The 23,135-nt window shown below is 38.8% G+C and overlaps 1 non-coding gene across 1 annotated transcript; it reads right to left on the bottom strand.

Moving 5' to 3' along the window:
• Window positions 1-7,255: 7,255 nt before the first annotated feature.
• Window positions 7,256-7,363, bottom strand: LOC147823521 (U6 spliceosomal RNA). Its single transcript, XR_015443757.1, has one exon. It is a non-coding gene; the product is annotated as a U6 spliceosomal RNA (small nuclear RNA).
• Between the last annotated feature and the right edge of the window lie 15,772 nt (window positions 7,364-23,135).

The raw sequence follows: 23,135 nt of genomic DNA on the forward strand, positions 1-23,135 counted from the left end.
CAGGCAATGCATTGAGTGTATAAGTCTAAAGGAAAGGCTTAGGTGAGTGAGTGTGGTGGCCCAAGTCTGTAATCTCGGGTACTTTGGAGGATGGTGAGTTCCAGGCCAGTTTGGGCTAGATAGCAAGAATTTGTTTGAAAGGGAAGGAAGAAAGGAAAGAGTGGGAGGTGGGAGAGAACAGACAACAGTTTGCATATGGTTCAAGGTTGTCTCAACTTTTTGGGGCTGGGGCGTTGAATTTAAACAAAGATTTTTCTTTTTGGTTGTTTGGTTTTTTGTTTTGGGACAGGGTGTAAGTATGAAGTCCAGGCTGGCCCCAAGCTTGCAGAGATCCTCCTTCCTCAGCCTCCCAAGTGCTAGGATCACAGGCGTGAGCCACCACAAGCGGCCTGCAACAAAGATTCTTGAAGCCTGATACTCCTATGTCTTAATCATGCAGTAAACTTTGTATGTTCTTTTCTTGTCTACATACATGTTTAACAAGTTTCTTCACCATTCCATTCTTTAAAAACAGTTCTCTGCAATATTACACACTCAATGAATGTTTTTCAATGAATGAATGAAATTTAGGAATGTAATTAAGTGAATATTTTTCAAGTCTTGATTTTTGTAAAGGCAAATTAACAGTTTTTGCATTTTTTATGATAGAAGTTAAGAGTCATTCTTCTACACTGGAAACTACTGTTGTGTTTTTGCATAATTCTTAGGAAGTAACTGAAACATGCTTGGTAAGACCATTCATTTTAATAGGTAAAATTGTAAATACCAATTAAGTTAAAAACAATCTTTATGGAAAGTTTATGTACCAGGAGGAAGGCTGTATGGGACACTTAGAGGACTGGCTTCTTGCTATCAAAAACTGTTCCTCAACTCGAACTCGGTGAGGCCGTTTCTCCCAGACCACAGTCAAGAAAACAAGAATCCTGTTCATGTTAAATAAGAGCACTACTGGATGTGACTTGCTATATCAGACTCTAAGTCCAAGGATTGCTCTAAGAGTCACTCTACATCACATGTGGAGGCACACTTACAGGATCGCAACAATTTGAAGAATTCAGAATGATTAAATCTCACAGCACTCTAGTGCCCTACAAAGACCTACACATAATTCCATGCAAAGGAATGTCCACCTCCCTCTCAACAGGGGATGGGGTTTAGTACCTCCTGAGGTCCAGGGTTCAGTCCTGCAAATATACAGTTAAATTCAATGTTGGGTAATAGTTCAAATGTTGTGGTCACTCTCAAATTAGAGAGAACTCACATTGTTATGCTTCCAGATTTCTTGAACAAATAATTCAATGGGCAGACATTCCAGCCAGAAATAAACATGTCGGCTAAATGGGCCCTTGCTTCCCTAAGGTGCTTTATCCTCTTTGAAAAGGTCATAGGTGAAACAAAAATCAATGGATGGTTAAGATTTCTGTACAAATGTTCACTATTAATAGCTTAACATAGCTAATAATAGTCATTAAAACTTGTTCTACACAGGACTCTAGGAAGCTGAAGCAGGAGTACCATAAGTTGGAGCCTAGCCTGGGGAACTTAGCATCTTAATGAGACCTTGTCTTAAAATAAAAACTAAAAAAGGGGTGGGATTTAGCTCAGTGAGAAGCCCTTGAGTCCAGTCTCTAGTGCCCCTCCCCACAAAAGAAATTTAAATCTCTAAATTGTTATTCCCATGTAGGTGCAAACAAATAAATACATTTTACATTATGCTAAATTTAAAACTTTTTGAAAATACAGAGGCAAAACAAGTAAACTACTGAATGGAATCAATTTAACTAAAATCGTTACTGCTGTTTACTGAGATCCTCCCATACTCTAGGCTTTCGAGATCTCTATCAGCCAAACTTCATAGCAACCCTATGCTTCCCTTTTACAGACAGGAAGTAAAGAAAGTTATTTCCATCCTTCAGTCATGCACCTGATTATTCAAGTGATATTTGAGGTCTCTCTGTGCACCAGGCCTTTCAGGCATCACCTTAGAGCGCTTAAAATACAGTGAAGGAGATAGTTATTGAGGAAAGGATCACTCAGTTACTTCAATGGTATCATCAGAGATCAGGAGAGGAAAGGGAGGATTTGACCTAGTCAGAGACTTCTTTCCTGAGGCTATGACAACAGAGATTTAAAGACAAGTAAGGCTTAATAAAGTGCACCAGCAGCAGAATGACTTCGGCTAAGACCCCTTTGCAAGGTAGCCTTGCTTTGGAGCAACTGAAAAGTAGTCTTGTTTTTTTTTTTGGTACCGGGGATCGATCTCTTTGTGCAGCAGGCAGTGAAACCACTGAGCTACATCCCCCGCCCTGAAAAGCAGTCTTTACAGCTGCAGGGCAGTGTGGTGTGACAGGGGCAAGGGAGAGAAAGTCCTCAGCCTATGTGACCTTGAGGTTTTGTGGAGGATTTGATCTGTGTCCTGTGAGAAACCAGGGGAGAATTTCAGCAGCAAGGGGTTGTGATTAGATTTGCCTAAAGTGGCCCAGACTGAACCCAAAGCCAGATCTCTTGCAAGCTCAAAACTCTGGAACTTATTATGGTATTTGAGTCCAACAGTGGCCATCAGTTGTGATTTTGTGTGTGTGTATGTGTGGGGGGGATTTGCATGTTCAAAAAAAGGAGAAAATAATAATGATTTTGAATTTATAATTTCCAATTTTACCCATGCGTGGTCTTAACACCTTTTAGGAAACAATGCTAACGTATGTCTCCACAGTACCAAAACAAGGGTGAGAAGATTATTTTTCAAAATCATAAAAAGATTTTCACAAGGAACATGAATGGCAAAACTGTCCACTACTGGGTGATTTCCTTTCTACTCATTTTATTTTACTTAATTAAATTTTGATTTTTTGCTCTTTATGGCAAGTATTCCACCTGTGATTCACAGTTCCATCCTGACAGGCTCTGCAGACGGTGCAGGTTGGAAACTGGCCCCTCAACCTGTGGTCGTGTCTGTTTGTCTTGCTGCATCCATCAGGCTGGGCTCTGGCCCCTGAGGAGGCCAAGCTGCTGCCTCTAGCTGGGGGAGCACCTTCGAACACTTCAGGGCTTCTCCAGCTCTGCAGGTCAAAGAGGCACCTGCTGCCCCCAGGATTCATCACTTTCAGCTACTGTAGAAATGTAATGTTGAAAATTAACACAGTGCTTACTTCTTAGTTTCCAATTAGTTTAGTGTTGTACTTAATTTTAGGTATTATTGTAGTCATGCTTTTTACCAACTGTACTTTGCAAAGTAAAAAATCCATGTGTTTACTTTTATCTACATTCTCTCCCCACCATCAGCCTGTTTGCTAATTTCTTTATTGTTTGGTTTAAGAGGTGAGGAAAATAGTCATGAAGTGCTAGGAAGTGGCTCCAGGGAGTCTGATCAGCCAGTTGACAAGCAGAAGAGAAGGAAGTCTTGAGGAAGGCAGCCCCTGATCAGGGCAGTGAATGAGTTGTTTGATCTTCTTGAGAACTGGAATTTGTTTTTTGTTTCTCACTATGTAGTCCAGGCTGCCCTCCAGCTTGTGGTAGTCCTCCTGCTTCAGCCTCCTGAGTGCTGGGATTATAGGCATTTACCAGCATACCTGACCTCAGGCTCTAGTTTAGAGGCCTGTCATTCTTTTATTTTGGCTGTACAAATTGTGTGTTAGGAAGCTAAAATTCTTTGAATATAAATATAAGTATATATAGGGAAGTGTATGGGTGAAAAAGACTTCATGTTTATAATACTATAACCTTAGAATGGAATTCAGGTAAAATAGTTCTAGACAGAAACCGAAGTGTTTGAAAGCTTAGGAAGAATTGTATAAGTATCCTCAAGGCTTCACAGTGGCATTTCCACCTCGGGGAGGGCTGGGGACTCCTGGAATTTAAAGTAATTCCAAGTATCCTCAGTCACCCCAAGGTGCCTGGGGAGACAAAAGCCATTATGTCCCTGGGGGACATGGTGACCATTAGTATCTCGCTCAGCAGGTGTCACAAATCCCATCAGTTGAGGTTGGGAGGGCTGAGCATGCCTCAGTATAGACAGGAGTCTTATCAAAAAGCTATCATAGGGCCGGGGATTTAGCTCAGTGATTTCACCGCCTGTTGCTCAAGCGCAAGGACCCAAGTTCAATCAGCGGTACCAAAAAAACCCCCCAAAACTATCGTGTATTTTATGACTATTTTCCATCAATTCATGTTGAGTACTGTTTGTTCCACAGTTACCCAGAGATGATTGACCTCATTCTCCTTCATTCCCTGTCGCTGCCACAGACCCCCACCATAGCAAAAAGTGAACTTATTTTTTTCTGTAGTACATACTAACTCTAAGAAAAAAGTCAAACAATGCATTAAAATCATAAAAGCAAAAACCTCACTCATGGTTACTATTTGGCAAATATTTATTCTTAAAATTCTTCATTTCTTAAGCTGGGCGTGGCAATGCACGCCTATGATCTCATCTCTGGGGAAGCTGAGCCAAGAGAGCCATAGAGAGTTCTGGGCCAGTTTGGGTACATGGTGAGTTCACAGCCAGCCTGAACTGTATAGTGAGGTCCAGTTTCAAGGAGCACCCATTCATAAAAATAAACAGCAATAAGAATAAGTAAAATTCTGTATTACTAGGTTTTTAGAATTTTAGAGATGGATGGTTTTGTTAGAATACATAATGTTATGACAAGCATGCTTATTTATATATTTACATTTGTTGTTTCATTGAAAACCCAACCAATAATGAGTTTCATCAAAAATTTTAATCAGAGGTTCCCTGGTAGGTAAAGCAGGATCTCTTCCTCTCCCTCTCTCCCTCTCTCTCTCTGTTTCTGAAGTTGAAAATTTAAAGTGATGTTATTTTAATTTTCTCCTGTGAATTCAGTTTTATATAATCTGCTCATGACTGAATTAAAGTGCTCACTTTTTCTGTTTTAGGTCTCCTATTTTTAAAAGCAAATACTCCCCAATTTTCCATTTAACTTCCAAATTTACCTTTAGTATTATCTTGTTCTGTTTTGTGCTTTGCTATATAAGACATTTTCAATTTGTGTGTGAACTCATGGCTGGATAGGCACATTCTGTTTCTTAAAACAGCTTCTTGGCATCCAAATTATAAGAATATTGGCCTTTCCTATGCTTTTACAACTGAAATTTCACATTAAGAACTAAAGTCCTTGGGATTTGGTTGGCATTAGGAGTCAAGCCACGGTGCTGGCTGGCCCCCTCCCAGGCCAAGTTTGGTGGATAGGTGTTTGGATGGTGAGACACAATGAAGGGAAGGAAAGGAAGACAATCTGTGTGAAATTTTGATTCAAAGCATGACAATTCTGGTGCTGTATTAATCTAGAGTTGCCAGAGTTAACAAATAAAAATACAGGACACTCAGCTAAATTTCCATTTCATAGCAACAACAAATAGTTCCTTAGTATAAATATGTCCTTCACTGTATTTTATCTGGTCAGACAAAATTTAGGTACATAAGCAAATAACAATATAGCAATGTTTGAAATGAAAGCAAGAAAGCCATTGTGAAATCTACTGATATTTATTTAGACTTTCTTTCTTCCTCTTTTTATTTTAGACAAGGTCTTATTACGTAGTTGAGGCTGACCTTGAACTCACTATGGAGCACAGGCTGGCCTCAAACTTCCAGTGATCCTCCTGCCTTAGCCTTCTGAGTGCTGGGACAGCAGGCTTGTACCACCATGCCAGGATATTGAATTATTTAGGTTACTCAGAACTTTTTTTTTTTTAAGGGTTAGAGCTGTAGTTCAGTGGTAGAATGCTTGCTTAGCATGTAGGAGGACCTGGGCTTGATCCCCAACACTAAAACGCACAAATTGACAAACAAAACCACGGTGGATACTTTTTAAAAAACTGTGCCACATGCTTAACTCATTGATCAATTTCTGTAGAGGTTTTTATGTTTTAAATGTACACTATGTATCTACATAATCAAATAGAAATGTGAATTGAGCTTTACCCAAAACCTAATATACAGTTAGTCACATGGAATGGAAAAATTGTTATAAATATTTTTCAAGTAGCAAAACCTCTTGCTTTGTGTCACTGTTACTTTCCCATAGCTAAGACACAATACCTGACACACATGCCTTAATGGAGAAGAGGTTTAGTTGGGCTCAAGGTTATAATCCACAGTCTGCCAGCTCTAAATCAGAAATGGCACAGCAGAGGGGCAGAGTGGAAGAAGACCTGTTCACATCGTGGTGGCAGGAAGCAGAGCAAGAAAGAATGCTCCAGGGAGGGAGACACTGCCTCTTCGGTCACCCCTGCCCAGGGACTGCCTCTTCTGACCAGTCCCCACCTCCTGAAAGCATCAGCTCGGGTGCCCCAGAATCCAACCCCATTCCTCAAGCCCACCTTTGAGCACATGAGGCTTTGAGGGGAATCCCTGATCCAAACTGAAACATGTTGTTATCTGATCAGAAAGTCTCAGCCCTGACCTTAAGGTGGAATGACATGGGCGATTAAAAAAAATCAGACCACAGAAGTTTCATTTAGGTCATTCTGGGAAGGAATCTTGTGTAAATTACACAATCTGCCAGTGCCCTAATTTCCTCCTCTGTAAAGTAGGAATGAAAATATTTCCTATATCAGAGCATCATTTTGATGATTAAATCCATAATAAATGTGTAGTTTTAGAAGAGGTCTGGTTCACAAGAACTCATCAATACATAAAAGCCATTATGTTATTTTTACTTGAAACTATAATAGGGACCCATATCTCACCAAGAAGAATTGAAAATAGAAGAAATATCACCCAAAGCGAGGATAGGTGAGGCTAGATGCTAGGACAGGATCACTCCTGTTTGCTGGAGTTGATTATCCACATCTCTTCTGGCCTTCATGGGGGTGGGGGTGGCATCGGGTTGGAAGACTTACCACGGTATCATTACAACGTAGGCATCATCGGATGCTGCAATTAGTCCCAGAGACGTGGGTATTAACATTTGCCACAGCATGGGAGGACAGAGGCAGCTGACTGGGAAGTTTGAAAAGATACCAGACAATAACATACACTAATTTCATGGCCATCATGGCACCTGTCATCCATGAAGCAGTGGCCTGGACCTCAGGTTCCAAGGGATAGATGGTAAATAGAAGAACCTGGTGGGCCTCACCTGGCTTTGAATGTAGAATCGCCAGGTTAAAACTAATTAAGTTTTCAACCAATTTTTAGTTTCAATCCCAGGGTAAGTTATTTAATTCTGTTCTTAAAAGCCCAAGAATTTGTGAGGATATGCCAGAGAGTATAAGAAGACATAATATAAACATAGTCCATCTAATTTTATTTCAGTTTCTATGCATACTTGCGCAGGGGCCATGCTAATCTTCTCTGTATCATTCCAATTTTTAGTATATGTGCTGCCGAAGTGAGCACTATATGCATACTTGAAACAGCACCAAAATAAATAAAAATGGGCTGAGGATTTAGCTAAGTGGTTCTAGTGCCTGCCTTGCAAGTGCAAGGTTCCAAGTTCGATCCCCGGTACCAAAAATAAATAAATAAATAAATAAATAATAAATAAATAAATAAATAAAAATAATAAAAATATCCCACTCAAAACCCACTTTAGGTTAGTTTTGATTTCTAAATTTAAAAAAATCCAAATTATAATTTTACTATTTCAGCAAGAAACATAAATTCTACAATAATTTAAATTCAACTAGAAATGTACTTTTATTATTTTTTTTACAAATTGTCTTCCTTGGAAGCATCAGGTATGCAAAGTCATTACATATTGGGCTCCTGCTAAATGCACATCAAAGTAAACTCTTTGGAACTTGGGCTTGCTCGTGAGGCTGAGCACCCCTGCAAAACATACCCTCTTTGTCTGAATATGTGCAAGGTATCCAAAGGCAGTGAAAACCAGCTCTCCTTTTTAAAAAAACCGTTTTTGTTGTTGTTTTTGTAGGAGAACCAGCAGTGGATGAAAAGATCACTTCCTCTGTGGACACTACGGGTTTTGGAATCTGCAAACGCTGGCGTGTCACTTAACCCCAAAGTTAACGCAATCCTGTTGGACTTTCCCTGCCTTCCTTCCTGTTTCTATCTTTTTGATTGTCTCACCTTTTAAAACCTCGATTTGTATTTGTATACATGTGTGATTCTCCTGTCATTGTTCGGCTTTTTACCCAGGCACTTTTCACCTACATCCTCTCCTTCCTTCATTTGGCAGCCGGTTGGGCTTCTTCCTGCCTTGAATACCACATTCCCTAGTTATTCAAGCCCAGTCATTAGCACCCTGTCCCTCTACTAAAATTATGAATGAAAAGCCTTGTTGTTCTTTACAAATAACTCAGGCTGCCTCAGTCAGTCAAATTCGAATGGAAGGGACTGCCAGACAAAGGGGCGGGGTGATGGACAGTCCTCACAGCAAGTCGTCAATGCCCACAGGAAGTTTTTTAAGCCACAAAATAGGTAGAGAGGCTTGGGCGTTCCCGAAGCACAAGCCTACAGAAGGGGGCTGGGAGTGGGGGTAGCTCTTTGTGTCTGTTTGGGTTTCAGAAAAAAACTTCCCCGAAGCTCAGAGATAACAATGTACGGAGTCAACTTTGCCCGCGCAAGAATTTAAAACTCCTTCCATGGAGACATATCTACACCTTGCAGTAATTCTGGTTTGAACTGACCACACGGACAAAAGTGAAGGCACCAACCATTTACTTGGCTTTGAATGCCGGACTGTGCAAGAGTGGGTTACACACTGGAGCTGCACAACTCCCTGCTGAGAAGTTGCATTGTCCTGGGCCCCTCTTTCACAACAGAGGAAAAGGTAATTGACAGCCCGATTGTTCGCCTGGGACCCCTGCTGTTTTAAAATCCTGGAAGGCCCCAGTCACACGTTGTCAATAATAGCCGTCGGAGGTGAGGAGTGAAGAGGGGCTGTTCAGGAAACAGTTTGAGCCCTTCAAGTGGACAGGCCTCAGTGACTTCTGCACTCTGGCTGCCACAAGCAGCTCATTCAAAAATAACCTTAAAGTAATAAATCAAACTTGTTTCCTGAATTATACAAGGAACAGCTGGTTATTTTTCCTTACTTTTTTTTCCAAAGCAGAGAGAGAGAGAGGGAGGGAGGGAGAGAGAGAGAGGGAGAGAGAGAGAGAGAGAGGGAAATTTTGACTACAGGAAACCAAGTATGTCAAAATTTGGCAAAACAATTTGGATGATTTAACAGTTAAACACCTCTCTTTTTAATGTTATGCTTTCATCAGGGTTTTTAGTTAAGCTTTTCATTTTTGTACTTTCCTGCAGTGAGTATCCTTTATCTGTTTCCCCACAAATTTTGAAAGAATAATTAGTATTTGAAAGAAAAATTTAGTATCTTGCCCTTAGAATCTTTGCTCCTGCATAATGTCTAATCTATTGGTCAAGCAGCTCAACTTGATTTTACAGGTAAAATTTGTTTTATTCTGCAGAGAAAATTTGGCTTTAGATCTATAGCTCCACATATTCGATTCTCTTGAGATCCATATATTTTGAGGTTCTGATGACAAGGCAGTTTTTCTTCAGTCTGTTGATTTAGAAACCCCAGGCTAGTGCTTACACCAGTAGCTGAAATAGTCTGGTATTTTAACAAAGAACATTTTGCACTTTTCTACCTCTTTGGGTCTTTGTGCTTGTCTTTACCCCTTTCTTTGTGTCTCTTTCCTTCCTTAAATATATTTGCCCTCCAGATTTTGGAAAGCCTACCAATTTCTGATTGACTTTTTCAATAATTAGAATACCCTCATGAATAAATAACATAAAAGAACTGCCTTCTGTCATGATTATATTTGTTTTCATTTATAGATGCTTGATATTTTGAACAGAAATCCATTTTTTCATGAAGATATGTTATGATCGATCAGAGTGGCATTTAGAAATTTGCTTTTTGCCACTTGTGGATATTACAAATTAAGAAAGAAGTGTGTTTGTTATAGGATCTGTTTGATTTTATCATACTATGTCTACTGTAATCAATTTAAGTACAATTAAACAGTCAAACTTACAATTAATTGGGGTCTGAGGGTGCAGAGTACATGCTTGGACCCAGGGCTCAATTCCTAGCACTGTGAAACAATAAATAAATAAATAAATAAATAAATAAATAAATATATAAATGTTAAAGAAAACATTTATGTTTACTAATACATTTAAAAAATATTTTTGGCTACGCTTTAGCAGCATGTGAGAAATTACAAATTGTAGTTCCAGGTAAATGATAAAGTAATTTTTTTTAGAGAGATTGTGCACTTAAAGTTTCCTTTTTAAAATTTGCAGTAAATATCAATGTCCTACTAGGACAAATAAATTGATGTTGATACAACACAGCTAAACCAACATATTTGTATGTATATATCTTGGCTGTTACAACTGTGAATCCAGCAGTGGGTGTGGTTTCCACATAAAAGTTTCTTCCATATATGGTTGATACTCATACTGAACCTGTTTGGATGACACATTTCTTTACTTTCAGCATTTTAAGCTTCAAACGTGATACGTGACTAGGTGGAATTCCTTGAGAAATGTGTTAACATGTTTCAGAGCTGAATTAACTAAAGTTAGTGTCATGTCTGAAAAAAGTGCTCCCAGAACATTTGCACAATAATACATACAGTTCAGAAAACAACATAATTTATAATTCAGATGTGAATTATCATAGAAGATGTTTATTTCAAAAATGTGAAATATCTAGTTCTGTAGATGATTCATTTCATTTGTATTAAGTTTAGCCTCTCCTTTTGCTAAGGGATGCTCAGAACTGACAGTGTTCTATGGACTGCAGAGTTCTATCGTGTCATCCAGCAGGCTCAGTGGTCCCTCCCCTTGGCCGTGGTGGATGTTGGGTCACAGCTGAGGCAAGACAGAGTGTAGAAAGAAAATGTTCTGTACAGACTTGCTTTCTGGCCTCCCGTTCAGCTGCCAGTCTCACGGCTGGCCCTGAGAATGGACTTCCTGTGCTGTCATTTACACTCAGTACCACTCTAAGCGCTCTTTGTCACTCGGCCTTTGAGACACAAGGGGGCGAGATAACAAATCTAGACTGCTTGTGTTGACTTTGTGGATAAAGTAAAGGGCTGGAGTCAAGAACCCTGAGCTTTAGCCTAACCCTGAGATTGCTTTTCCTGTGACACTGAGCCAGGCTTTTGCCCACCCCTTCCTCAGTTTTCTTCATGGACAGAATGGGGAGGAGGATTCTGTGTTCTCTTATTTTATCACAAAGGTGTGGATATTGGAGAATATTCTAAATGTAAAAGCCCTTAGCAAAAGGAAAAAAACTCCACAAAATGTAAAACAGATAGAATGATCTTTTTCTGCTCCTGGGAGATGGGGGTGGGGGGACAACAGCTAATTATTTCCTTACTCCTCCAAATAATTATCTTTATAATCCCATAGGCAGGTTCTTTTCCATCTGTCACTCTTGCAGGTATTTTTCTCATTATTTCATTTTGTACTTTCTCCTCCTCCAACCCAATATTTCCTTCCCTTCTGTGTAGGGAAGCATAGCACTATGTTGTAAGATCAAGGTGCATAGAAATTAGTGATGAAGAGTTGGGTGTGGTGGTGCACACCTGGAATTTCAGCACCCTGGAAGCTGGGGAAGGAAGGAGAAATTGGGTTGGTCATAGCCAAGGACACTTCTAGTATGCTGGGTACAAAATGCCTATGTTGAGACACAGAGAAAAAGAAAGAGGGCACCTTGAGTGAGGGAACTGGATGGTGATTCGTAGTAAAGGCTGTGGAGGCTTATTGGACTCAGGATAAACCTATAGAAACAGCTTCCAGATGGTTAGGTGGGTCCCTGGATTCTCATGGCTTGCTGAGTCCCAAGACCAGGTATTTAGAAGGATTTTCCTATTGGACAGGGTCAGAATCTATAGTGAAATTAAGAGATTCTGTCTATTGCATAGGAGGGAAGGTCTCATCTGGAAGTCTCTACAACCACATCCTCTTTTTAATGTTGTTTAATTATTCAAATAGGTGGAACATACTTGTGAATGTAAAGAGATTTTATCACTTAGCTCAATTAAAATTCTAAAAATATTGTAAAGTTTAAACAATGTATTTTAACATATTTCATTTTTTAAAAACTTTAAGTGGTTGAATTTTAATGTTGTTCCTTTGTTTTGTTTTGTGAAGAAATCAGTAATATAAATTGTAAATTAGAAATTAATTCACCTGCATTTCTCATAATATTTTAAGAAGGGGATTATATACTTGAGTTTCTCTATTTTTTTTCAAGATCCACACATTAATTTACAGTCTATTTAAAATTTATATTTATTGAACATACCATATATTCACAATGTTTCATGCAATATTTTCACTTATACATAACCACTACTTAGAGTGACCTCCATTTTAAAGCAAATAAATAAAAATCTGCTTTGGAGATTATATATATATATTATATATATATATATATTCTATGGAATGATAAAAAAATACAGTGTGTTTGAATAAAAAATATATCACAGGGGCCGAGGATTTAGTTCAGTGGTTCCAGTGCCTGCCTCTCAAGCTCTAGGTCCCAAGTTCAATCCCCAGTACCAAAAAAACAAAAACAAACAAACAAACAAAATATATCTATATATCTATATATCTATATATCACATCACAGTGAAAGACACACTGCCCTTAATCCCCCCCAAAATTCCCCCTCACTGTGAACATATTCATTACATTATGCTTGCCACTTTCTGAAGCAGTTCCTGAAGTCCTTCTTGAGTGTCTTTAGGAGATATGACCAAAAATATAGTGAATGCTGCTGCTGAGTCTCATCCAACAGAAAGGCATGCTCATAAAAATATTTCGGTGTATCTTCACCCACCTTATTCACCTAACTTGGTATCTGTGACTTCTGGCTCCTCTCCAAAGTCAAAATGACCATGAAAGTTAAACATTTTGAGTTGATTCAGGACATCAAGGTAGCCAAGATAGTGTAACTAAAGACATTCGAGAAAGAGGACTTCCAGAACTGCTTCAGGAAGTGGCAAAAACTACTAGATAGTGGGAGTATAGGGAGTATTAATGGCAATGTATTTTTACTGTAATAAACTTTAAAAAATTTAAATATTCACTGTATTTTTCTATCACAATGGGTGTGTGTGTTTTCTTTTTATTAGAAGGGTATGATAAGATACTTACCGGTCTGTGGTAATGTAGTTCTGAAGGAGAGATGTATTATTAACTTCTTAGATTTTTTTCTGATTTGATTCAGTGTGTACAAAAACCACACATTACTTTTTAAGTAAAATATTAATAATAAAGAAAATGTTTCAAAACTGATTTAAAGGCATCAAGAAAGACGTGGAGAGGGACAAGGATTTAGCTCAGTGGCACCGCGCCTGCCCCGCAAGCACCAAGAGTCCTAGAGAAAAAGAAAAAAAAAGAAAGGGACGGAGAGAAGAGAGGGGAGGAAAAGAAGTAAACAGAGTTAAAATTCGTTAAGTACACGTTCCAGTTCCCCATGATGATGTAATCATTATATATTGCAAATGTGTGCCAATCAAACAACTGATTTAATAAAATAGAGAAAATTCAACAGTAGCAACAATATTTGTAATTTAAAAGAATTTTGCCTATCTTGATAAAGTATCTATAAACCTTTGAGAAAAGTGTCTTGTTTTTAAGAGTACACATTCAATGAAACAATGCTTGGTGCTCCCTCTGCTGGTTTTACTGCAATAGTAGCTGGATGGCTTGGATGAAATGACAGAAAATTATGGTTTTTGGTCTTTATCTCTGATTGGTAGTGTCAATGTAATTTGTGAAAATATATTTTTCCTAGCATTTAATAGTGATACCAAAGTTGGGTTAGATAATTATAATCCTTTTAAAATAAATCTCTCCTTTTTCATATCACATAGCTGGACATAAAACAATTATTTTATTCAAGAGTTTTTGTTGGTTGTTAATCTTAAATAACTAACTCTGTAATAGTATCTAATAATTAAGTTGGCTACTTAAATATCACATTAGAAAACAAAATTGGAGGTGGGAGTGACATTGGACAATTTTTTTGTTAGACATTTGGTTATATTATCTTACTCTATATCATACTACACAATTGATATTTAGAAATTATTTAGTGTATCATGATATCCAAACTAGGGTTAAAAATTCTTAGAATTAATTGAATTGTTAGTTTGCTTTGTGAGAATTCTTACTTTCATGGATCAGAATATGATGATTTATTTATACTGTTCATTTGACAAATACTTGTATTAAACCACCTCAGAATTTTATTAAATTCCATACTGTAGTATTATTATATTCTGTCTCAAAGGTACCTAGTGTGAAGATTCTCTCTGTACACATTCAATTCCATCAGCTTTTGTTTTTAGGTATATGTCAGTTAATGTATTAGACGATAAAATATGCTCTATCCTTAAGGATATGTACTCAGTAGGGAAGTCTGGAGACTATAAAAATTCTTAATTGAAGCTTTTAATTTTTAAAAAATTGTTTCTTCTTTTTTGGAAACAGGGTCTTGCTCTGTAATCCAGGCTGGCTGAAGCTTGTGATCCTCCTGCTTCAGCCTCCCAAATCCTGAGATTACAAACCTATGTCACAATACCCAGCTCCAAAAGAAAGGCTTGTAGACTGCAGAAAGTTTTCTCTAAGAAATGGACAGACCTATGAGAATGGGATAGAGAATGAGACAAACCCCAGTAATAGCCAATGAGGAATGAAGGGAGGTCTTTTTCAGCAGGAAAGAGTAGGTAGGAATTGTATTTCCTTGACTAATAACTGCTCTTCTGTTACAAAGTCATTTTCATGAGGCATGCTCGTGGAATGGAATAGTAAATCAGAAAGCAAATATTAGGGTAGAAGGCCAGATCTCCTATATCAGCCCTATTCACAACTGGTAAGTAAGATAAAGTGATTAGATCATTTTCACATCCTAGAAAATAGCAGGGAAAGGAGTAGGTGATAGTTATCATCCAGGGGGAGCAGTTTCAAATAGGAGAGATCCAGCCACAGCTACTGGAGTTTAGGTGTGCGATTTCGAGGCTCTGGAATGACAGGAGAGAGTGGTGGTATTGGAGACTGAGGGGGCATATTGAGGGGCCACAAATTATTGAATTCTAGTGCCAGAGGGCCTAGAGTACCAAGCAATGAATCAAAGCAAAGGCAAGGCTCAGTTCCTATGGCTGGGCACCAGGGTCAGGAAAATTCAAGGCAGGATCCATGCTCTGGAAGTTATGGTTAGTGTTACAGTTTATAACTGGATGTACCCTCAAAGCCTCATATGCTCATAAGCAAGGCTTCTGTAGGGTGACTGAATCATGGGGGTGCAATAGCTAAGTGTGATGGTAGGAGGTGGGACCTGGTCAGAAGAGCCGGGTCACTGGGGAGATATATATATATGTATATATATATCCCTTCCCCCTTCCCCATCTCCACCCTTCAGTGTCTGCTCCCTTCCTACCGTGACATTAGCAGCTTTCCTCTGAGGCAGGACCTTCCCTCAAGGTGCGTCTGCCCTAGAGCCAGCTTACTGTGGACTGAAACCTCCAAAAAACTGAGCCACAACAAAGCTCTCCTCCTTTAATTTGTTGGTGTCAGGTATTGAGTTCTAGCAATGAGAAAAGTAAATCAGACAGTGGGATATGAATGGTCATGGTCAACACTAATTTGATACTGACCCCAATGTACTGCCATATTCTTTCACCCTGAGTCTAGAAAGGATTTTCGCATAAGAGTACATGTCCACTTAGGAGCTAGAAGCCTCACAGATAACTGCACTGAAACAGGAATTTTGGGAAATATCATTGGATGGTGGTTTTGGGGTGTCATATCGCTTCTCAAACCATGATATATAATGTTATGACCTTCAAAAATGTCCCTCAAAAGCCTTATGAGGTGGAGCTTTTGGAAAGTGACCAGATCATGGAGGGTCTAATTTCATCAATGGGTTAACCCAGTGATAAATTTATAGTTTACAGCTGAATGGGCTGTTAGGAGGTGGGGCCTAGTTGGAGGAAGTCACCTGGAATTTACTGGGAGGGTATGACTTATTCCTGCCCTTTTTCTCTGTCTTTCTCTGCTTCTGGGCTGCCATGAGATGAGCAGTTATCAACCACTACATTCTTCGGGTATGATGTTTCTACCTCATTACAGGCATAAAGGGATGGAGCCAGCCTACCATGGACTAAAACCTCTGAAACTGTGAGCCCAAATTAACCCTTCCTCCATTAAACTGTTTCCCCAGTTTTTTTTTTTTTTACAATAACATAGAGCTAACACATAAAGCATATGTTTATTTAGCCTACTCATAGAGTCATTCTTTATTAAAAGTTAGAGATTAAAGAGGCCAGAACACTCCTTCTTCAACTTTCACATTTACCATTGGTATCACATGATAGTTCTTTAATTTTTTATTTGTTTTCAGTTCTGTTTTTCCAAATGATATATTTTAAATTGTTAAAATATAGAATTTCTTTTAAAGATCTGTTGCATTTTCCCAAGTGCTTAACCTAATTTTCTACTCAGATTATTTTAAATGACCAGAGTTGGTAGGGGATGTTCTTCCCAATGAAACTGCATAGAGCTGTACTGAATTCATGGAATTGCACATGAGAGCCAGGGAAGGAAAGGAGGGAAATTTCATTTTACATATTTGGTTTTTTAATAGTATTTCTGTTGAAGAAAAAATGTCCTAACAAATTTAAGAAAACAGTGAGGATGTTTTGCTGCTACAGATCACATTGATACTTAGGAGCAGTCAAATGTAGGGAACTTTCTCACTGAAGACCTATGTTTCTAAGCTAGGCCTTTTACAAGCTGATTTCTTTATGAATATGTTCTTTATGAATATTTTGGTCCTGTATGAAGTAATTTTAAATTCAATTTATTTCTTTTTCTTATTTTGTTCACAGTGACTATTTTAAAAAGATTGTTCAAGGGCCGGGCATTTAGCTCAGTGGTTCTGCCACCTGCCTAGCAAGCTCAAGGTCCTGAGTTCGATACCCGGTACCAAAAAAAAAAAAAGATTGTTCATATGTTCCTCACACTCAGTTTAGGAGAAGCAGCAGAGAAAGGGAAAATCTCCATATTCTCTAGGAATCCCACATGGAATAAGTTATATGTACAGATGTATGCCTATTTCCCTCAGCCTTGGCTCACATAAAATCTGACAGTAAGAAACATAAATCCAAATAGGGTTAGAAAACAATGTAAGACGTGGTGGGTTTATTTCACCCATATGAATAGGGTCTTTAACCAAAGGTACATTATAATTTTATTTATACTATAAATAGAAGGAAAAGAAGGAAAAATATTATAAAGAGAAGAAAAATATATGATTGAGGTATCTTCTTCTCTGCCCTTCTTCCTCTTCCTATTGGGAGGACAGGGAGCCTCCAGCCCCACAAAATACAGTGAGTCCTCTGATGCTACAGGTTCCACATTTGAGGATATAGTCAACCACAGATCAAAAATATTTGAGAAAAAAATTGTACCTGTGCTGAACCTGATCAAACATATTTTTCTTGTCATTCCCTACACAATAGAGCATAAAAACTATCACATAGTAGTTATGCTGTGTGAGATATTATAAGTAATCTAGAGATAATTTTTTTATTGAGACAGAAGGGAACTTTAACATATAATTTATTATGCAAAAAGATAGTGGAACATAGTTCTGCTATACATTTAATCACATTCATCCTTGCCACATTCTATATTTTATAACAGGGTGATCTCCATGATGATTTTAGGTATAGTTTTCCTTTTATCTATGATGGGCACATAGGGAAATTGTTAGCCATCATCTCATCAAATACTACTGTTTCTGTTCCATTGTCTGCTCTTCTTTTGAAATTCTGATTACATATATATTGGATATTTTTGATTTTGCTGTGTCTCTGACAATTCCCTCTGTTTTGCCATCACTTTGACTCTGCTTCATGTTGGTTATTCTTTTGTATTCTATCTTCATGTTACCAGACTATTAGCCATAAAAAGGAATGAAGTACAGACCTATGCTGCACCATGAATGAAGCTTAAAAACATCCTTAGAGTGCTAGGTGTGGTAGCACACATCCAGCACTTGGGAAGCTGAAGCAGAAGGGTTGTTGCAAGCTTGAGGTTAGCCAGGGCCACATGTAAGCCTAAGGCTACCCTAAACACACAGCGAGACCCTGTCTCAAAACAAAAACATCAACAAAACAAAATAAAAACAACCATGCTCAGTGAAATTATGATTATAAAGACTACATATACATTGTTGAAAATATTTACTTACATAAAGTGTCCACTTATAAAGTATCCAGAATAGAGAAATCTATAGAGACTATGGATTAGTATGGCCAGCAGTGGGTTTATCATGGCTACTATGATCTTTTAATTTGTTTTTAAAAAATTGAGATATAATTCACATACCATAATGTTCACCCTTTTATTTTTATTTTTGGTACTGGGGATGGAACTTGGGACCTTGCACTTGTGAGGCAGGCACCGGAACCACTGAGCTAAATCCCCGGCCCTGTTCACCCTTTTAAAAGTACAGAATTTAGTGTTTTTACACTCACAAAACTGGGCAATCATCAGTAAAAATATCACTTGAGGAAATAAGTAATCCTTCACATTTTGAAATTCTTTAGAGAAACACATCAAAAACTGATCTAAAGGAAGTCCTTCCAGTGTAAAATCCGCACCTGCAAATTTTAATGGACATCTCATTTTTCATGGTTATTCTAGAAGAGTCCCTGCCCTGTGCCAGGGCTGTGAGCTGCAGCCTCTCCCTGGCTGCAGACAGCCTGTGTCCTGGTGTGGACACCAAGTGTGTAGGATGAGCAGGGCTGGGTGGGGGGCAGTGTCTGCCATCTGTACATGTGGCAATGCCACTGTAGATTTTTTTCAGATTCATTTATTTATAAGACCTTATAAAGTTAATTATCATTTATACAGATTGAAAGGCAGACTAACAGGCAAAAGAACATATCAAACATGTAAGACAATTGAACTAAATCAAAGTACACTTTTAGATACATTGTCTGCACCACGCCACTGTATTTTCATTCTTTTTTTTTCTCTTTTTCAAGGAGACTGCATAGATCATATGCAAATATTATGGTATTGTATTTGAGGAACTTGAGTAGTCTTAGATTTTTGGTATTTGTAGGGGGTCCTGGAGCTAATACCCTATGGAAAACCACAGGGGCAAGATTAAGGGGAAACATTAAAAAACATTGTCATTGATACATTAAAAGGGAAGAAAAAGATAAAAACAGCATTACAGTTTTATCCATGGTAAATGGTGAAGATGTATAACAATATTAAGATAAATAGGGTACTTTGGAAAATATCTCATTTATTTTTGGGAATTGGTGCCTGCTACAGCTGCCCTCAGACACAAGCATATTGGTTGTCCTGTGTGCAAGAGAAAGAGAAAAAAAAGGAAGATAGAAAAAGAATGAAGGAAAAAGAGAAAGAGAACAGAAAACAAAGAAGAAAAATATTAAATGGATTAAGCAGAAAGAGGAGAAATCAAACAGAGGATGTGCAGCCAAGTGTTCAGTCTATAGGGTTGTGGCATGTGAGATTTTGGAAAGGAGAGTAACTTGACATTGAATAATGCATTGTGACAGCAGATTCAGAAGGTTGCAGCAGCTCCTTGTCCCCCGTGTTTTACAGATTTGAACACTTCAGTAGGGTGCAGTTTTCTGTTGGCCTAGTAATTAGACTGGCAGATGAACTGGCATAAACCAATGTGAGTTAGCGTTGTGTTAAAAGTTTCCCTAATACATCAGTCATGTTGCAACATAGTCCCAAGTGTTCCGGGGGAGTTGACTCTGGAAATACATATCACAATACCTTTGTGCACAGCCAGTGTTGGCAACATCCAGACTAGAGTGTCAGAGCTGCCCGGCCTTAGCCATCCATGCTGTAACTTCAGACTTACATCTTTTCGAGGGTTTAAGTTTCAAGGAATTATGAAAATGGGACCTGATAAGCAATCTGTGGAGCTTCCATTGCCCATGTATATGGCGAATGGGATCCATGGAGGTAGGAAAGATATGTTGGATTTTGGGGGGAGGCAAATTAGAATCATGTAACCATGGGCCCAGAATAATTTGTCTACATAAATCTTTCTAATCTAGGCCAAAATCGTTCAGGAAACTCATTTGTGAATAGGACTGTCAAGCCCATTCTCAGTGATAGTAGATGAAAGCTTGGTGAGTGGGTAAATTCCCAAAAGGTAGCATAGAGAAAGAGCAGATGCTGTTCCAATTTTCTGCTTCCAGTTGTTCTGGGATTTAGTTGTAATTCACAGCATTTGGTTCCTGTAAATTCATAGAAATAGGCCCATGTGTTGGTCAAAGAAAAATGAATTGGGAGAAACTTTAAGTCATCAAAAACAGTGAAATACTGCCTGGCAAGCACAAGGCCCTAAGTTCCATTCCTGGCACCAAAAAGAAAAAAAAGAAAAGAAATACAGTGAAATAACTGAAAATTAAATCAAACTATTGAGCTAGGCATGGTGGTACATGCCTGTAGTCCTAGCACTTGGGAGGCTGAGGCAGAAGGGTTGCTGCTAGTTTGAGGCTATTCTGGGCTACATAGTAAGTTCAAGGCCAGCCTGAACCATCAGAAAGACTATGTCTCAAACAGACACACAAAAATCAAATTATTTTTGGTGGTTGCCTATTAAACATGCTGCTGCTGCTGCTAAGTTAACATCTTCATGTTTTTGGGATATGCTGAGAATTATACTATATGCTTTAGTGAACTATTATATTCAATGTTTCTAACAATTTGAGGTGGATTTGTTGTTGATCCACTACCAGGGATTGAAAGGACAATCTTGTGCATGTTAGGTAAGAACTACAAATGAGCTACTCTTTCAGCTCTTTTAAAATTTTATTTTGAGATAAGATCTTACTCAATTGTCCAGGATGACCTTGAACTTTCTTTTTTTCTTTTTTTTTGGTACCAGGGATTGAACTTGGGACCTTGTGCTTGCAAGTCAGGAGGCAAAACCATGGAGCTAAATCCCTGGCCCTACCTTGAACTTTCAATTCTGCCTCAGCTTCCTAAGTAGCTGGGATTAAACATGTGTGCCACCACACCAGCTCTTTGAGAAAGGTCTTGGTGTCATTTTTATTGATTAAAAACTCACACTGGTAGCAAGTAGCAGAGTTGGGACTTGAACTTACGCAGTCTGAAATCAATATTTGCATGAATATCACGCTGGCCTGAAACTTATGACCTTCCTGCCTCAGCTTCCCTAGTGGCTAGACACTTAGTTCTTAGGACTGGATTAAAATGAAGATAAAAAAATGACATTAGGAGCCAGGGATTTAGCTCAGTGTTGCCGCCTCCTGCCTTGAAAACTCAAGGTCCTGAGTTCAATCCCTGGTACCAAAAGCAAAAAAAAAAGAAAAAAAAAGAAAAAAAGACGTTAGAAGACTACCACTCCCCTTTTCCCCTTCTTAATACCTAATTCCAGATATTACATGGCTTGAGATTTCCTTAATGGATTTTTGTAATCCATTAAGATTTTAGAGAATCTCATTAGGAGCCTATTTCCCCTTATTGTAGAATAGGAAGAACAAAGTGAGGCACTTTATTTCTTCCTTGGATGCCTCTGTATATTTTCTTTTTTCTTTTTTTTTTTTTGGTACTGGGATCGAATTTGGGGTTGCAAGGCACACTGTGGAACCACTGAGCTAAATCCCCAGCCTCCTATATATTTTCATAAAGAGGAGAAATATGAATCTGATTTGCTACCTCAATTCCCTCACTTGATTTCTCAAACGTTCTTGTTTGCACTACCCACCGGATGGCTTGTCTGGGATGAATGGGTGAAACTGGTAGGTGCAGCTGCCCTGGCCTCCAGCCCTGGCCCTGCTCAGCTCCCCGGAAGGGAATATTCCTACCTGGCTTCTCCAGTGGTGTAACAGGGCTCTTCTGCCAATAGCCTCGGCCTGGGGCCAAAGGAGAGAAAAGAATCTTCCCTGCCACCCCAGAGATATCTTCCTGTCCCACGGGCCTCAAGTAAACCTAGTTCATCCTAGTGCTATGGATAAAAAATAAAGAGTACCAGCTTGGATCTAATCTGAAATAAAGGAGCATGCTGTTCACAAAAATATGATCTCAATAATTTGTAAAAACTCTGGTGTTCTAGTGGAATAAAGTTGATGGTTCCATCTTCGTGATCTCAGGCAAGTGGACATTAAGCTTGCTGCTTCCCTCCAAGCCTCAGAGGCTGGGCTGCCTCTCCCTGCCTTGGCATTGCCAGTTAGCTTGCTCAGGGAGTCAGGGAAAAGGTGCATCACCAAGCTCTCCCCTTGATAAGGGAAAATAAAAGCGGGTAATTGAGTAGGAGGACTAATTTGCTTATCTGGCATCCATCCTCAGCTCCTCCTGTCCTGCTCCCATTTGGGTGAGTGTCCCCAGCCACAGGCAGACATTGAGTAACACACTTGTGTGTGGTAGAGTGAAACCCTGCCAATCCAGGCATGTGTTCTTACAAATAACTTCCTTCCCTTTGCTACTGGGTCAAAGGGAATGGAGTTTATAACTTCTTCAATATCTCAATACTGACTGACCTCATCCAGCTTTTAGAAACAAAATTTAAAAACACAATAATAGCTCTAGCACCATTGTTCCATTATCCCAGAGCATTGTAATGAATGGTTGGGTAATGAAGAGGGCAGGTTCTCAGGTCAGCTTCTGCATGCACTGGAGAAGGTGAAAAGCCATCTTGCTAATTTAAAGTCACTTGGACATGTCAGGGGCTGAGGACATAGCTCAGTGGTGCTGTGCCTGCCTGGAAAGCACAAGGTCCTGAGTTCTTCCCCCGCCCAAAAAAGTCATTGGACGTGTCAAACATATTAAGGGAGGTACCTAGGAGATGGCAATATCTTGAGTATTTATTAAATATATGTACTATACATTAACTAATAAATAAACAAATACAGCTCCTAGGTAAAGCAGAACATTCCAGTTTCTGAGGTGATGTGAAATTTAGGGCCATTTTTGGGCAGGCAGTTCATGGGTTTCATTTGTTTTTGAGATTTTCCAGTAAAGAAATATCCATTCTCTTGCAGCCTTGGTCACTCTGCAAATGACAAATAAGTTGAATATCTGATTTTAATTAATTAATTAATTAATTATGGTACTGGGAATGGAACTCAAGGCCTCATGCATGTTAGCCAAG

The sequence above is a fragment of the Heterocephalus glaber genome, unplaced genomic scaffold, assembly GCF_053883595.1.
Source record: "Heterocephalus glaber isolate CG9 unplaced genomic scaffold, H.glaber_assembly_v1.0 deba00001577, whole genome shotgun sequence".
Classification (NCBI taxonomy): domain Eukaryota; kingdom Metazoa; phylum Chordata; class Mammalia; order Rodentia; family Bathyergidae; genus Heterocephalus; species Heterocephalus glaber.